Below are 15,762 nucleotides of genomic sequence, written 5' to 3'. Positions count from 1 at the left end.
ACTGGTGCTCCCACTCCTTCCGGGCTTCCTCCAGCCGGGACTCCCTCGTTGCCCGTGTGCTCCGGATCTGCCGCTCATGCTCAGCCAGCAAAAACCGCACCTCTTCTGAACAGCTTTAACCAGGGTATCTACGTGTAAGATAGCAAACCCCGTGAGGGACGAGGACCAGCACCGTGGCAGCCACGCAGCGTGTTCACAGTTGTTCCAAATGTTCTCTGCCACCCACTTTGTAAGAAATCCACCGGTGGACCTACCTCAGCTGCATTCCCACCACACTTCCTCGATGTTACAGATTACCAAAGATGCCTCCTGATAACGCTTGGGGAAGTCAAAATCTACTTGCTATTTATGCTGAAATACGTACGTGTTTCGTCGGCTGTTGGTGGTCCTGTGCTCCCGAGCCCAGCCAGACTGGACAACACTTTGTTATTTTCAGCCTTCAGGTCTCTTCTAAGCTTCTCACCGGGACTTGCATTTACCACTGCTTTGTGGTAATATGAAAATACATAAAAGACAAAACAGAAGCCGGTACCCAGATAATCCCAGCAAACAGCAAGATTTCCTGTCAAAAATTACTCTTCTCCCCCGCCCCCCCCCCCCCCCACCTTCTTTTGTTCTTTTCCCTGTTCAGAAATATCCCATGTAGCTCTGGAACTTCACAAGCGAAAAGGTCTCACGGCCACTTCGCTCCTCGGCTGGAAGCATCTGATGCCCTCTCTTGTACTGTTACCAGCAATCACAGCCTGGTTTGGTTTTGCCCTGCCAGCCCAGGAAAAACCTTCTCTTCTCCAGCTAACCCTAACCGGCAGCAACGTAGCCATAGCTGCTGTGCCGCCAGTATGCGGGGCAATGTGGGATGGGACACCTGAAAACCAGCCCTCATCCACTGTAACTGTGGGTACGCCAGGTAGGCAGACAAATCCCCTGCAGAGACAAGTCCACCTGCCCCGGCATGGAGCTGGCTCAGGCGTGGGGAGTTTGTTGGTCTGCGTTCATCGGCACGTGAAAGCAATTCAGCTCTTTGCAGGACTGCGTTCATCGGCACGTGAAAGCAATTCAGCTCTTTGCAGGACTGAACTGGTGCTGGAAACATTAAATCTTCTGCTCCTGATATCTCCTAACAGCCAGGCTGCTGCGGCTACGAGCTTGCAGAGCCACGATCCATCCGCTTTGGGATAAGAGACGTGTAAGTGCCTGACCTCTTTTTATGGGAGCTGGAATAAGAAGGAATTAGTGCTGGAGTCCCAGAGAAAGCCTGACTGAAAGGACTGCAAAGAGAGCGGTTTTCAGTGCTGAGCCCCAGAAAGGGCAGGAGCAGAGCAAAGGGGAGGAGAGAGGGAACCCTCTCCTCCAGAAGGAGCCGACGGACTGGGAAAGTGGCCGGGGAGCAAGCGGCTCCTGGCAGGAAGGAATAGCTCTGCGTGGCACCGTTGCTGGGATCTGGGATTGGGAAACAGAGACGACAAATGCCTGGCAGCAGGGATCATCTGTATGTTCTATGTTTCAGCCATGTTTGGTCTGTGGGACCCCAAACTACAGCTTAGTTTTAGAGATGCTGGGAGAGAAAGGGAAGGAAAGATGCTGAATTAAGTCACACCTGTGAGAGAGACCCAGAATTCTCAGGAAAAAGAGTTACCGCTGTCATACAATGTAGTTGTGAAAATATATGCCGTTCGTTAATAAGAATACAGAATAAGCTCTTCATATGCTGCCCTTGCTTACTGACAGATTCACTCTTTCTTCATCCTGAGCTGTCAATCACTTTGAACTGGTATCTTTTGTCGTTTTGCCCAGCACCTGGCTGCAATTTGCACCAAGACCAGAGAGGGAAAAATTATGGAAGTGCACCTTTCAGCATATCGTAAAGTTGACAGAGTTTCTTCGTAACAGACGTCTGCTGGACTCACGTCCGCAATCTGTAAGCATATGAAAAGTATGAACTGACATTACATTTTGAAGGAGGCGTTTTGAAAGAGTTGTCAACACTACCAAAAATCAGATAAGCATTAACATGGAAAAATCAACCATTAAGGTCCTTAAACATAAAAGGAGAACCCTAGCATCTTCGCAATCTGGCTATAACTTAACTCTTTTTAACACTTTCACAAGAAATGAGACAGACAGACAGACAGACCGACAGACCGACAGACAGAAAGATGAAAGGATACAGGTGGCTTTTGCAAAAATTAATACTGGAGGCACTTGAATCCTGGTAACTCTGGCTTACGCTAGCATCAACGCAAAAAACCAACCTCGCAAAACCACTTTGATGGTATTTGTACAAGTAACAGTTGAAGAATCTGTCCTTAAATTTGTTCAAAACATCTTCGGTGAATTACGGGAGTTAGCATTTGAAGAAGCTCAAGTAAACTGTTTTAGGACTACCAGCATTTACAGGCAACGTTTTCACATGGGCACATTTTCTATTTGTATCCTTCCATCTTTCACTTGATAGCACTTTCTTTAACAAAAATACCTCTTCAAAGATGCTGGAGGATACAGTTAATTCACCTGAGACAAAGAAGAACCTATGGGAGCTGCATCTTATTTAGGAATGCAATATCTGGTGCGCAGCACAAACAATAATCTCAGCATTCAGGAAACAAAGTAGCTGTTTCGTAATACTGCCTAGTTTTATGTAAAGAACATGGCTTTTCTATAAAACACGTGCTTATGAGTTATCTAGCTAGATTTATCTGCATTTAGATACATTTTTACAAATATGCCAAAAACTCTTTCAGCAGAAATGGGGTTTGTATCTCTAACGGAGAGAGCGAGCGAGCGAGCGAGCGAGATTTTGTGCCAGCCACATTTCTGCTCTGAAAACAGAAGTGCTCTCCATTTGAGTAGTGCGTTTAACAGTGGCAAGAAACTTTTGACCAGCAGAAGGGTTCTCACCTTTATGTTGCATAGAAAGCAAACAGTTAAGTTTGAAGCTACACCCACTTTCACCAACGTTCGAGCCATGCAATTCTATTTCAACAGGTAAACTGGGTGATAAATTCAAGAATCAGTTTACCATGATGGGCCCTGCTGTTTCCTCAGGACCGAGTCCCTGCATGGGATATGCAGCACCTTCTTTTCCGTAGCAACCTCGGCCAGAGCGCTAAGGGAAAATAAAGTGAAAAGATGTGAATGATATAAGCGTTAACTATCAAAATCAAATTGGGGGGTGGGGGGGGTGTGGGAGGGGGGCACGGAGGGGGAAAGCTACCAGATTAGAAACTTCAGTATATTCATGCTTATGTACATGCTTCACTATATTTGTGCTTACGTACATGCTTCACTATATTTGTGCTTATGTACATCTCAGGCTTTATTCATTGATTAACCATGCAGCAAAGAATCCTGAATGGAGGGAAGATTTTTTTCATATCTAGAAATTTATTTTTTACTTCACAGGAAAGGATTAAAAAAAAAAAACCACCAAAAAAACCTGATGACAGTTCTTAATGTGGTTAGACTTAGATTTACATGTGTTCCTTCCTTCAATCTGTCTCTTCCCAGTCCTGAGGATTTTTGCCTTTTGCTTCCTGCCAAGCCCACCAGATTTATAACTGACCGTTTGGTGATTGCTTCAGTCGAGAAAAATCTGTTAAAATATGGTATCAACAGCAGGAACAATTACCAAATCAATTGCTCAGACATTATTAAGTAAGATACAGAAAACAATACTCTGCAGAAACTCAGAGGAAATATCTTGGGATAGTTACCGGTATTGGAACACCTTCTATGTGCAGAATTGCTTTAAATATGAGAACTGCAAAGGTGTGCCTGAAAAGAAATGACCTCCCGTCTCTCGGGATTAAGCAACAGGCAATACCGCTCATCCCCTGCACCCGCAGAAAGGGAGTATAGAAACACCCCTGGCTCCCAACCTCCCCTGGCTGCAAAGAAGACGTCTCCCTCCTCTTCCCCTTCCAGATGAGCCCAGGACTGGCCCTGCCTGCCAGGGCTGAGCAGCTTTTGGAGCTGCCTGCGCGAGCAGCCGTGGGGTGCTGAGCTCGCTCGTGCTGCCGAGATGGGTCGTGCACGTCCGGGCCAGCCGGACCCCCCTCCTCCTCATCCGGCCCCAGCCCAGGGTTGTCCTGTGTAAGCTGCCCTGCAGACACCTCTCTGCCTCTGTCGACAGAGGACTTCAACAAAGCCTGTAGTTCTGGTATCTGTCTACCAAGGGGAAAAACTGGGGGAGCGATGGCAGGAGCAAGGCCCCTTTTCCAGAGCGGAGCCGCGAGCAGTCGTCTCCCCCGACACGGCTGCTCTGAGATGGTTCGGCCATGCGTCAGCAGCAGCACCACGGTCACCCAGCAGCCCTCCGCCTGGCCCCGGGCACACACAGCGAGGACAGCACGATTCGGGCCTTGTGACCCTCTGGGGTCATGTCTTTGCAGCTGCCCCACTGCGGCGTTCCCTCAGGCGGGCTCGGGGAGGTGCCACAGACTGCCCCACACTTGTGCCGCGCTGTATGACCTTGCTCGCTATAGGGCCGCTTGTTGTACTGAGGCCAGGAGTTCTGCGTTTCGCTAACGGGCAAGCAGCAGCTACCACAGATAAACAGTGACCGTAGGTTATTTCGGGACACCAGTGAGAGATTTTCCAAGACCACTTGTCATGTTTGGGACATAGAGGATCTTAAAGACGGAGTCCATCTGCAAACAGGCAGTGGTTTAGGACGTCTCTGCCTTTGGTGATCCTCACTCCGAGAGCAGCAGTGGTGGACAGGGTGCGAGCGCCAAAAAGGTGGGCTGGCGAGGCTGACCCTGCAGCCCAGGGTGAGGAAACCCAACATGCTCTCATCTGCTCGCTGTCCTGGAGGTGGCAATAAACAATGGTGGGTCTAGGTAAAACAGAGCCACCCTGGCTTTTGTGGCTGCATAAACTTCCATGAGTTCATTTTACGGTGCATCTAACAGGACTAAATTCATTAAGAGGGCTAAACAGCTACACTGAACAGAGGAAACAGTGCCCGCACACTACACCTGTTTGAATCGCATGGTGACGACCACGTGAGACCGACTGCTGGTGGCATTCATGGCAGTCGTAGCCGTCGTTCTCACCTTACTCCCTTGTTCCTCTCGATCTGCGCGTAATTACACAAGGCACCACCTTCAAACTGTCCACATAACAACCTTGCTGCTGGTCTTCTCTAATCCTGCGCCCACCAGGTTCCTGGTTTTAGACAGCAAGTCCATTACCTGGGGAGAGATATTTATAGTCAAAATTTCTCACTAAAATAAGAAAAAATATTGTTAGACTTCGTAAGGATAGAACAAAAATTAAGAGAGAGTACGGCTGAGCACGGGGTAGTTATTCTGGCTTTACCATGTTTAGAAACTCCTTCCCAGAGTGTTCCACTTTCCAGGTGAATTCCGCTCACGTTGAAAGCTTACATCTGCAGACTTAAGGTGCTTGCAAAATTCAGGATAAAGGCGGAATTTCCCTCTGCTTCTCCTATCGTCATTAGATGAGGAGTTTAAACAAGCTGATTCCATGAGCTGCGAAAACTAATGAAGTTTGTTTTCCTGAGCATTCATTTTTTTCCGATCTCTGCTGCCCGCTGCATCAAATTGGTCTGAAATTGGCCACATGGCTCAAAACCAATGAGGAGGAAGGTACAGGGCAAAGTAGTTCACAAACAAGTGGCAAATTGTATAAACCTGAGAAGAGAAGCTAAACGTTCAACCCTCTGAGACATATACCATCTCCCAAATCCCCGCCCGGCTTAAGAGAAACAGATTACCCATTTTCAGTTAGGAATGAGTCCTGTGTCTGCCAACATAAGGGACGAACAAGAAGAGGAGCATGGGGAAAGAAAGTAAAGAAAAATGCTGACTTTCTTCTTAACCCTTTTTTTCTTCAAAAAGGAGCAAAATACAGAAGGGAGAAAAATAATAAAAAATAAAGAAGCGCCGGGTGCATGGGGGATTTCTCCTCAAAACTTGCACACCGGGTTAAAATCATGACAGGTATTTAAAACAGTTAACAAAGTTAGTTACGCCTACTGGTGCTACCCCTTAATTAACTATTGGTTAATAGTTTTCTTCATCTTAAAGTTACAGTTCTCTTTTAATTCACCACGCATGCTCAGAGAGTAGGGGCCTTAATTGGGTTGGGGCTTTTCTAGCTGGGAGGTGTGTTCCTTAGCATTAGAATGAGATTATAATGAGACAGGTTAACTCTAGGGCACTATTTTGGCAGTCCATTCTATTTTTCTAAGATACGTCCTTGTGCTAATCGTTATTGCTAGTTAGCAGAGAGTCAGTGAAGACAGTCTTTATCTCTAATACGTCTAAGTGCCAGGCGCAGTTGTTACGAAGCATCTTCTTTACATTCTTCTAATTCTTCTTACTTGCTTTTAATACTTATTTTTCAAGAAGTCCTGTAACATTCTCCTCTTTTCTGTCCCCTAAGCAAATTCTTTGGCTTTTAAAAGTGGTTTGTTATGTTTCATCATTATTTTTAGTGTCCACACTTGTCCAATAAGTTCCTTGAGTTTACACCAAAGGGTAAGATTTACTATTGTTAATGTTGTCATAGCTATCAGTAACACCAATATCGGGTGGGTCATTATGTTTAAGATTTTGGTAGCTGACGGGGAATAACCCCTAAACACATCCCATCTGCATCATGATGGACAGTAATTAGAGTCTTTCTTCCACTTTCTTCAACTTGTTTTAACAACCTATTCAAATTTTCATGATGCAATAGTTCTTATTAGAGTGAGATTCATTCCAATAGGGGTGGGCTGTATATCCTGAACCAATGTATAATTAAACTGTAGCAATTGATAAGTAGTAACAGGAGCCGTGTAGGTAAAATCACATCCTGTAAGACTAACAAAGTTGCAAATGCAAATATTTGAATGGTTGCTCGTGTCCACCATTTGATCATCTACCTGTACAAAATCCCATTGACTTCTCCGACAAACACATCCTATACACCTGTAAATTATGATGGTTCTTGGGGTCTCGTTGGGATGCACCTCAAAGTGACAAACATTTTGTTCAGTGTCAAGACAAATATCTTGCCCTTTGATGGTGTTTCCTTCACAAATAAATCCTTGCTGGTCTCGTACAACACAGGCCTCGACATCAATAGTTTGCCACTTATTCCTGGTTTTCATAGCCCATACCCTATGTTCTAGGGGATGAAGTACAGTTCCGTGGTAATTTAATCCTAGCACAACAATCGGGTATATGTTATATACTAAAGCTTTAGATATTGTTAGTACAAAAGCTGTAGCTGTGTTGTTAGTAGGGTCAAAGGTAAAATTAACTAAATGCCACCACGATGGGAATCTCCTTTCAAATTCCGCTGCGTTATTCCAAATCACCTTTCGGATTTCTTTTGGTAGGATTCCGTCTTCACCTTCCCTAATGATTGCAGCTGCTATTGTCTGTAACCATAACTGAGCTTGGATACAACTGAGTGCTGTAGAAACATTAGTCTGAGCCACGTCTAATGCATTTATAATCAGTTCATTGTCCTTTTCATTAAGCTTTTCCCACTGTGGTAACACATTTGCTGTAAGCCATTGGCCGGTTCCTAAAGTTAGGAGGGAAGATCTTAAAGGGTTCTGTATTTTGTTCAGATCACTGGTCACCGTTGCGAGTTTGTTCCTTATTATCGCAGTATCTATACTATTTAAAACTCCCAGTCCTGTTCCTACTGCACCAATCGCATGTCTCCTTTTCCTCATTCGGGAAGGAAGGGTCCTTTTATGTAACCATGACGTCCACCCCATATGTAAGGGTCTTATGAATGACGAACAAGCTGGTTGAACAGTGCAAATATCGTTCTGTATTAATAATTCCACTCGTTTAAGAGACCATATTGGATTAGACATTACCTGTTGCTGACCGACATATTGAATTACGTATGGTCCTGTCGGATACACTTATGGTCCCATTTGCTCAGGCTCTGTGGGACTTGATTTAGTAGCCTGAGTCAGGGTGGTGTAGGCAGGGGGAGTGGTGGTTTCCTCTGGTGTCTGCAACCAAAATCTAAAAGTTAGAGCTTGGGCCCCCTCTTGAGTTGCCCCCAGACATACTATGGTCACCGTTTGAGTTATATTGAAGGGATACCAACAAACCTCCTTGCTTTCACATATCGTGCTGCCTGTTCTATTGGCAGAGTCCCAGACAGCACCGTTCTTGGCAGTAATTTGGGTCTGGAGAGGAGGCGGGTTACTTACATTAAGGAGTCTACAACCTATCTGGACCTCCTTTCCTTTCTCAAACATCCAGGTACAGACAGAATCTATCCTTTCCCATTCAGTTGGTCACAGTGTCATGTTATTATTATATATTACCACAGTTGCCAAATTCAACCCCTTTAAATCCTTTCCTGAGCTTCCCATACACCCAAAATAAGCGTCTGTCCAAGGCCACTCCCAACAGTGGTTACAGTTCAGCAGAGTCATAAGAATCCATATCATCGCTTTTGAATGCGAAGCTTCAATGCTCCCATAGGTGTTGATTCCCATCGTGGCTTAGGGGCTTTCTTCACTCTGGTGTGATGCACCCACGAGGTCTGCTCTTTAATCTTGATCGCTGTATGGGATGTCAGCAGCACCTGGAAGGGGCCTTCCCATTTCGGTTTCAGAGGTGAATCTGTAAAGGACTTCACATACACATAAATACCACGCTTAACATTATGCACCAGCCCATCAAGACCTCGGGCTCTGGTTCCTAAGACAAGTTTCTCTATCTCCCACTTACCTTTCTCTATTTCTCAACCTACGTCTTCAACTAATTTCTGATCTTCTTTGGAATACCTGGGTTCACAATCAATTTGTATTTTACCATCTGGGACCAATGACTGCACCTCTAATTCACCTTTCTCAGCTGCTCTTTTGGCTTCTCGGTCTGCCATAGCATTGCCCAATTCTTGAGCAGTATCTCCTTTCTGATGAGCCTTGCAATGCATGATAGCCGCTTTTTCAGGTTGCTGCACTGCTTCCAGGAGCCTAAGAATTTCTTCAGCGTGTTTTATATGTTTCCCTTGGGTGGATAGGAGTCCCCTTTCTTTCCATATAGCTCCATGGGCATGGACTACCCCAAAAGCGTATTTGGAGTCCGTCCAGATATTAATCTTTTTGTCTTTGGTTAGTTCCAACGCTCGGGTTAAAGCGATTATTTCTGCTTTTCGTGCCGAAGTATTTGGGGCAAGGGCTGCGGATTCTATTACCTGATTCACGGTGGTTATTGCATACCCTGCTCTGCGGACGCCTTGTCGAAGAAAGCTACTTCCATCTGTGTACCAGGAATCCTCAGCGTCTTTCAGTGGCTCCTCCTTTAGATCTGGTCAGCTGGAATAGACCGCTTCAATCGTTTCCAGGTAGTCATGTGATACCGGTTCTCCCATGGTTCCACTGAGGAAAGTTGCTGGATTGACAACGTTAGTAACAATTACTTCCACATCATCCTGTTCCACCACAACAGCCTGATATTTAAGGAATCTCTGTGGTGAGAGCCAATGCCTCCCTTTTACCTCTAATACTGTGGACACAGTATGAGATGTCAGCACTGTAATCTTTTGGCCCAATGTAAATTTACATGCTTCCTGAATATTTAGCACCAATGCTGCTACCGCCCTGAAGCAGCTAGGCCAACCTTTACTTACTTCATCAAGTTGTCTGGAGAAATACGCCACTGTTCTTCTATATGGTCCCAAGTTTTGGGCTAGGATTCCCATGGCTATTCCCTGTTTCTCATGGGAGAACAAGCAGAATGTCTTAGTAATATCTGGTAACCCCAAAGCAGGGGCTTCCATTAATTTCCTTTTCAGTTGCTGGAATGCTCTTACTGCTTCCCCATTCCAGGTGAGGTCTTTTGGATTACATTTCAACAGTTTATAGAGTGGTCTTACCAAGAGTCCGTAGTTATAGATCCATGGATGACACCATTCCATCATCCCTAAATACATACGGAGTTCTTTAGCCGTCTGTGGTTGAGGAGTTTGGCAGGTGGCCTCCATTCTTGCTGTTCCTAGGGTCCTTTGGCCTTCAGCCACTAACAACTCACATGGTCTTTTTATTTAGGGCTTAGCTGCAATTTTACTCCCTTGAAGCATGACTGACTTCACTGAAGTCAGACGTACCCTGGGGAAAAACAGATTCAAAGCAAGAGAATTATAGAAACCAACTCCACACCAGGAAGACTCGCCAACCTTGACAGAGGGGTTTGTACCTGCATCCCGATTCACTGGGTTGTCCACAATCCCAGTGGATCATGGAGCAGCAGAGAGGCAGAGGTTGTGCCAAGGCAGCACTCATAAGCCTTCCACAGCTAAACCACAGATATTCTGCATGCAAGCAACTGCAAGCCTAATGCAGCTGGCTTTACAGAACCATTTCCCAGGGCCTGCCTCTTCGCTAAGGGGTTTTCAAGGTGCTGTGCACCTCCTGACCGCGCTACTCATGCATTTCTAGCTGAGCTACAGCACTCGGGTACTTTGCTGACTCACGCTCCACCAAGGACGAGACAAAACGTTCCATTTGTACAAAATGCTGATTCTGCTGTATAAATCCCCATGTGCTCCTCACCGAGCCGCATGCACCCCTCTCCCAATGCCCTGCACAACCCCTGCAAGGGGCACAAAACTCAGTTCAGCAGAAACGCACCAGAGTGTCGCCGAAGCTGTGCGGAGGACCTCTCGCTGGCAGAGCTCCCTACTCCAGACACTCGCCTGTTCAAGGGCAAGACAAGGGACAAAGTATTGGACATCAGTGCTCTTGGGGGTTATGTCACCCTACTTCTACTTGTGGTGATGTTCACGTGTTGCTCTGCTGCCTCTTGAAACTTGAAGAGCAGCACTTTGCTGCCCTTCATGGGTGCCCGTTTACCTCTGCCACCCCAAAAATGAACACTAATTTGTACTAATAAATCACATTTTAAAGGCACCAGTGTACGTTGCAAAGCCTACCTCAGTGAGATTAAGCTCTTGTGTCACTTGGGTAGCATGGAAATCTGCCCTAGGCCAACCTAATTTTTACCCTAAATATGGTTCATGTGAAGTAATTTCTCAGTCCCTCCAAAGGAACAGATTATTTCACAAGCATGGGGAGCCAGGCACCACAGGGCATTTCCTCTTTAGTTTTCTATATCCATACTGTTTGAGGAGAGGACAAAGTGTTAAACTGAATCTAAGCTGCAAATGGAAGATGAGAAAACAGCTATGCCCAAAGAGATCTTGCACCTCTGGCCTGGTGCAGAAACACCAGCTGGCTCAGAGCTATCCCCTAACCTGGCCTCTCCAACCAAGTCATGCGAAAAACAGTGCTCAGAGGTGGCAGGATGCTGATGGAAGGAGTCAGCCTGCCTGTCTTTGTCTGCCTGCAATGCTTCCTCCCTTCCGTGCCATGGACTAAATCCTCTGTATTAACAAGCCTCCCGGTAACAGCACTGACCCTTCACATCACTGCACTGAGAATCAGACTTGCCAGGGCCACGGCACTGATGTTCAAACCTCCAAGCAAATGCATGTGCGGCACGGAATAGGTGCCAGTGGACAGAGCAACCACAATAACAAGCATGAAGACACAGCCACACCAGTACTACTGCCCAGTACCACTGCCAGTACTACAGGCTCTGGAGTAAGGTGTCTGCCTGCAGACTGTATCTGCCCCTTTATTCCTAGACATGCTCTGTCAGGCAGATGTCTCACCGTCATCTGCAGCACACCACCCTCCCGCTCAGTTAAGGACATCTAGAGCTCAGTGGCTCTGCACCAGCCTGGCTCTCTGCCATGGGCACAGCACTCCCTCTCCCCTAGACTCGCAGCTGGATCGCAGGCAGGCAAGTATCCTCAGGGACAGCACGGCTGCAAGGCTTGGAAACACAGGGGATGAAAAAGCATCATCTTTGCTCCAGTCCAGAGCCAGGCAGGGAAGTGGCTGCCAGGTGGGAAAGAGAAAAGCTCTCTGGATCTACTCATGCCTCTAGGATTTTCCATAAGAATTAAACTCCTACCACTGAGATGGCTAAACATCTTATCAACACCCCTCCCTGACGCTTTCCTACTCTTCCACCTGCATCTTCCCTCACAACACTCAAGAAAGCGCAGGGAGGGAAAGCACAGCCTGCGAGTCCCTGCTGCAGTGCCTAGCAGCACCATGCAATGCCAAGATGTGACCAGCTGCAGACTGCCTGACCATAGCCTGGAGCAGACCTCACAGCAGGGGGTGGACTAGAACCAACGTGCAAAAATAGTGATTACTTTAGACACCACGTTCAGCTGTGTCACTACTGCGTCCAACATGATATACATTAAGGTGACAGCAGTTTTCAAAGGTGGTGGTCCTCACTCTGATCAGGCTCACTTCGGGTCCTCCAAATAACAGGTCACTTTTAAACAGACCTTTGTATCTATAATTAGTGGAGCAAACCCATAATTATGCAGCAACGGACAGATACTAGAAACCGACACCTTGAGAGGCTGCCCCAGCACAGACAGTAGACTCTGTTAGCCCTGAAGCCAATAGACATTACGTCAAATATGCCAGCGCTGAAGGATAAAAACAGCCTGAAACACACAAGAGCCTCCAGCCTATGAGAGCATAATCTTCACCATGGGGAAAGAGTTTCCCCCAGTTCCAGATCCAGTGCAACCCCACCAAAACCAGGATGGGTTCTCAAAACCCACACCAGATGCCCTGGTCTGAATCCAGCCTGGCAGGTGCAGCTTCCCCTGAAGGCACCAACCTCTTGGCTCCTCCAGTCTCACCTTGTTCTCCTCAGGGGTGAAAAGGATGCGGAAAGTGGAACACATGCCAGGTGCTACCTTACGGTACACAACCTTGGGGCTGATCAACTTGAAATAAGGTGAGCTCTCCAAGACGACCTTCACCAGCCGAGGAACCTGCAGGAAAGACATGAAACTATGACTTTGCCAGTTGTGGAAACACGAGGAGAAGAGACCTAGCCATGCCCTGGTGACATCCTTCCTCAACCACCTTTCCAAAGCACTTTTACCTCTCGAGGTACATACACATAATACACAAGGGTGGACCTGAATCCCTTCAGCCGGGGAAATTAGCTCCAGGCCAGAGGCAGTAGGGCAATGCCCTGCTGTGAAGGAAGTGCCAAGCAGATAAGACACCAGCAGCATGGCGATATGATACCCGAATCAAGTCATCCGCATATTCAACAAGCCCATAGAACCTGCTTGCTTCTGCCTGTGCACATCCATGCCGTCACGCCTCTAGAGGGGGAATGTATTATCTGAAGGCAAAACAGGATGTGTTATACTGGGGCAAGGAAGAAATTCACTTCTAACCTACCGGGTTTGAGCGGGGCAGTCAAGCTGCGATGCTACAGAGTTGTGCAGGCAGACCAGCAAGAGAAGGAGACCACAGACATTGTGGCCTTACTGGGAATAAAAGCAAGCTGAGGAGCAAAAGGAGGAACATAGGAAAACAAAGGGACAACCCCACAAACAAGGAGATGGCTAAGAGAATTTAAAGGGGGCTGTAGAGAAGCAAGGAAGAAGCACAATACTCTACAAGGAAAGGCTGATGCAGAAGATCAGAGCAGTCAACTTACCCAATTAATGGCAAGCCAGACGACCCCCCAGCCTATGCCTATCAATTATGGGCTTCAAAGGCATTTTCTGCCCTGAGATACATGACCAGCACTGACTCACACTGTGGTTTCATTACTAAAAGCCAATCTCACCTCTCCGGAGGCTCTCACTGCCTGCTGATTGTAGCCAGGCAGCTGCCAGTGCAGGCAAGGCAGATTTCTGGGCATTCCTCCCCACACCCGGGAGTCCCTGCAGGCACCCTGCTGCAAGTTTCTGCCCTCTGGGATGCCACAAACACAGAGACTGCACACAGGCATTTTCTAGCACACGGGTATCAACCCCTGAGCACCAAATGTCATCTCAGAAAGTCTAAAACAGGTGATTTTGACTGACAGGCAGCTTCACTGAGAAACAACGAACCCACACGAGGCTTGGCAAAAGTGGAGATTCATTCTGCACCACCCACCCGAGCCTGATAACCCACGGCCGAGGCAGTCCTGAACTCTCCAAACGCCCTTTGCTCCCAGCAATCCCCTGGGGCAGTGAGTTCCCAGAGATAATTTCACACTGCAGACAAACATTTTGGTCACCAAGTCCCTTGGGAGAGGAGTGCACATGGCCAAGACCTTCACCAAAAGCCACCCAGAAGATGTGAGGGTGGCGAGGAGCAGCCTGAAGACAGAAAAGTAATTTTACAACACACAAGTAAGAGCAGTAAGTGTATGGCGAAGCGCTTCTGTATTTGAATGATTACAGAGCCTCTCTTTGGAATATACTTTGCTGTCAGCTGGATTTTGATGGAGCAGACAACCTCAGGCTACCATGCAGTATAAGTCAGTGTGATTCAGAGGAATCTGGGAAACTGGTGAGAAAACTTTGAGACACAGCACAATGTTGCTTTTCTCTAGGACATTCCCAAAAGCCAACAACATATGGATATGATTTAACCTCTCTTGGCATTATCATCTCTCTCTGCGTGTACTTGAAGTCTTACTAGTAAGCATTTGACGGAGGCTACACCAAAGCGAGATGTGGCTATTTCAGCAGGAGGGTGGAAAATGGCAAGCTCGCACCCTGGTGTCCTGCCCCAGCCTTCCCCCAGTATCGGGCTTTAGCACTGGTAGCTAAATTCCAGCAAAACCCACCAAGTTCACCAGAGGTTATTTGTGTTGGCTACTAAGCATATCAGGACTTCAATGTCTCACCGGGGAAAAATGTTTTACCTTTCCCCCAGCAGAAGGCACTCCACCACCACCAGCAGTTTGAAAGGACAACAGGACCTAGTCACTGAGGCATTCAGATAAGCTGGAGGCGAGCCTGTCACAAGCACGCACCCTCTTCAAATGCCACATCAAACAGCAAGGAAAAGGCTACCTTTCGATGGGAGCTTTCACTCCTCTCTAGAAGCTGGATAATCCGGGGCCGCCTCATCTCCCCAGTGCTGGCCAGCCTCTGCTCCGTGGTGAGAGACATCTCCTTCAGGAAGGCCGAGGGAGTCAGCTGAAATGCAAAACACCAGCAAGAGCTACACAAATGCCTTTCTTCAGAAAGGCTTTTCTTGGTCAAGTGCCACTGATGAATAATTTGTGATCACAGCCACTTGGATAGTCCTGGAAGTCCCCAAGTTTCTGCTGAAATATTTAACACCAGGAAATTAATGATATAGAGCGGAATATACACGCTCTAACCAAGTGGCTCTGCCCCATTAGCTTCTCCTTCATGATTCGATGTGACATGTTTTGGGGATTACTTCTCTTTGGGCATTTGTTTTCTCTTTAGTTTTGCTGGATTGAGCCAGATTGAGCCTTTGAAGAGAGTGGGGAGGAGTTATCAGAAATCCCTGAACTCCATCCTTGCACAACGCTCACAACCAACACGTGTGTGGAGATGTCACACAGTCATGCCAGGACCTGGAAAATTCAGAAGGCTCAGCAGCACAAATACAGGCACAGAGGGGCCCTTCAGGGCCCGTGAGCTTGGCAAAAGCTGCACTCAAGAAAAAGTTAAGGTGAGCACTTTGCTATGGCCCTTAAGCATCCAGATCCCTTTGTGCATGTGTCCAACAGCTTCCCTCATCACAATAAAACTAAACTGCTCTCTGATGACGCTGTGCTGAAAAAGACAGGAAATTAAGAATAAACAGCCAATTTCTTGATGGATGTTAAGAAAAAAACCAGGAAGTTTCACCTAAAGGCACAGCTTCATGTCTATGCAGATCCTGTGGCTGGCACTATGCCA

The sequence above is a fragment of the Gavia stellata genome, unplaced genomic scaffold, assembly GCF_030936135.1.
Source record: "Gavia stellata isolate bGavSte3 unplaced genomic scaffold, bGavSte3.hap2 HAP2_SCAFFOLD_157, whole genome shotgun sequence".
NCBI lineage: Eukaryota > Metazoa > Chordata > Aves > Gaviiformes > Gaviidae > Gavia > Gavia stellata.
The sequence above is the reverse complement of the archived record's forward strand: the minus strand, read 5'-3'. Positions refer to the sequence as shown.